This window comes from Arachis ipaensis, chromosome B9 (assembly GCF_059453495.1).
Source record: "Arachis ipaensis isolate K30076 ecotype BB chromosome B9, ASM5945349v1, whole genome shotgun sequence".
NCBI lineage: Eukaryota > Viridiplantae > Streptophyta > Magnoliopsida > Fabales > Fabaceae > Arachis > Arachis ipaensis.
In genome coordinates this window covers 111,928,280-111,930,613 of record NC_142444.1, presented here as the reverse complement: position 1 = coordinate 111,930,613, position 2,334 = coordinate 111,928,280, and the positions used below count along the sequence as shown (strand labels likewise).

Genomic DNA, 2,334 nt, shown 5'->3' with positions numbered 1-2,334 from the left:
GTTTCTCTATTACAGAGAGGGGCATGAGGTTTATTCCTGAACCAAGGTCACACAGAGCCTTAAAGATCATGGTGCCTATGGTACAGGGTATTATGAACTTTCCAGGATCCTGTCTCTTCTGAGGCAATGTCAGTTGATCTAGATCACTTAGTTCATTGATGAACAAGGGAGGTTCAACTTCCCAAGTATCAATGCCAAATAATTTGGCATTCAGCTTCATGATTGCACCAAGAAACTTGGCAGTTTGCTCTTCAGTAACATCCTCATTCTCTTCAGAAGAGGAATACTCATCAGAGCTCATGAAGGGTATAAGGAGGTTCAATGGAATCTCTATGGTCTCTAGATGAGCCTCAGAGTCCTTTGGTTCCTCAGAGGGAAGCTCCTTATTGACCACTGGACGTCCCAGGAGGTCTTCCTCCTTGGGATTCACGTCCTCTCCTCTCCTCACAGGTTTGGCCATGGTGCTTATGTCAATGGCCTTGCACTCTCCTTTTGGATTCTCTTCTGTATTGCTTGGGAGAGTACTTGGAGGGATTTCAGTGATCCTTTTACTCACCTGGCCCACTTGTGCTTCCAAATTTCTAATGGAAGACCTGGTTTCATTCATGAAACTCACAGTGGCCTTAGATAGATCAGAGACTAGATTTGCTAAATTAGAAGCATTTTGTTCAGAGTTCTCTGTCTGTTGCTGAGTGGATGATGGAAAAGGTTTATTATTGTTAAACCTGTTTCTTCCACCATTATTAAAGCCTTGTTGAGGCTTTTGATCCTTCCATGAGAAATTGGGGTGATTTCTCCATGATGAGTTATAGGTGTTTCCATAAGGTTCACCTAAGTAATTTACCTCTGCTATTGCAGGGTTCTCAGGATCATAAGCTTCTTCTGCATAAGAAGCCTCTTGAGTACTATTGGATGCAGCTTGCATTCCATGCAGACTCTGAAAGATCATATTGACTTGTTGAGTCAATAGTTTATTCTGAGCCAATATGGCATTCAGAATATCAACTTCAATAATTCCCTTCTTCATAGGCGTCCCATTATTCACAGGATTCCTTTCAGAAGTGTACATGAACTGGTTATTAGCAACCATGTCAATGAGTTCTTGAGCTTCTGCAGGCGTTTTCTTTAGGTGAATGGATCCACCTGCAGAAGTGTCCAGTGACATCTTTGATAGCTCAGATAAACCATCATAGAATATATCCAGGATGGTCCATTCTGAAAGCATGTCAGAAGGACACTTTTTGGTCAACTGTTTGTATCTTTCCCAAGCTTCATAGAGGGATTCACCTTCTTTCTGTCTGAAGGTTTGAACATCAGCTCTAAGCTTGCTCAGCTTTTGAGGAGGAAAGTACTTGGCTAAGAAAGCCGTGACCAGCTGATCCCAAGAGTTCAGGCTGTCTTTGGGTTGAGAATCCAACCATAATCTAGCTCTGTCTCTTACAGCAAAAGGGAAAAGCATGAGCCTGTAGACTTCAGGATCTACTCCATTAGTCTTAATAGTATCACATATCTGCAAGAATTCAGTTAAGAACTAAAAAGGATCTTCAGATGGAAGTCCATGAAACTTGCAGTTCTGCTGCATCAGAGAAACTAATTGAGGTTTCAGCTCAAAGTTGTTTGCTCCAATGGCAGGAATGGAGATGCTTCTTCCATGTAAATTGGAATTAGGTGCAGTAAAGTCACCAAGCATCTTCCTTACATTATTATTATTTTTGGCTGCCATCTCCTCTTCCTGTTCGAAAATTTCTGAAAGGTTATCTCTGGATTGTTGTATTTTAGCTTCTCTTAGTTTCCTTTTCAGAGTCCTTTCAGGTTCTGGATCTGCTTCCACAAGAATGTTCTTATCCTTGCTCCTGCTCATATGACAAAGAAGAGGGCACAGAAAAAATAATAATAATAATAGAGGTCCTTTATACCACAGTAAAGGGATCCCTTTGTGAGTGGAAGAAAAGAGGGAGACAAAGAGTGTGATGTAAAGAAAGAAACACAACTGTGAGGATGGCAGAGATGTGAGATGAGATGTTAGTAGATGAATAAATAAATAGAAGGGGATGAGAGAGAAGGAATTTTCGAAAATAATTTTTGAAAAAGAGTTAGTGATTTTTGAAAATAGTTTTTGAAAAATGTTAGTGATTTTTGAAAATTCAAATAGAAAAATAAAATAATTAGTTAATTAAAAAGAAATTTTTGAAAAAGAGGGAAGATATTTTCGAAAATTAGAGAGAGAGAGTTAGTTAGGTAGTTTTGAAAAAGTTAAGAAACAAACAAAAAGTTAGTTAGTTAGTTGAAATAAATTTTGAAAAGATAAGAAGTTAGGAAGTTAGAAAAGATATT

At 38.8% G+C, this 2,334-nt stretch overlaps 1 non-coding gene across 1 annotated transcript; it reads left to right on the top strand.

The window, feature by feature from the left end:
- Nucleotides 1–1,219: 1,219 nt before the first annotated feature.
- Nucleotides 1,220–1,327, top strand: LOC148545917 (small nucleolar RNA R71). The gene has a single exon (XR_015900739.1). It is a non-coding gene; the product is annotated as a small nucleolar RNA R71 (small nucleolar RNA).
- Nucleotides 1,328–2,334: the final 1,007 nt, after the last annotated feature.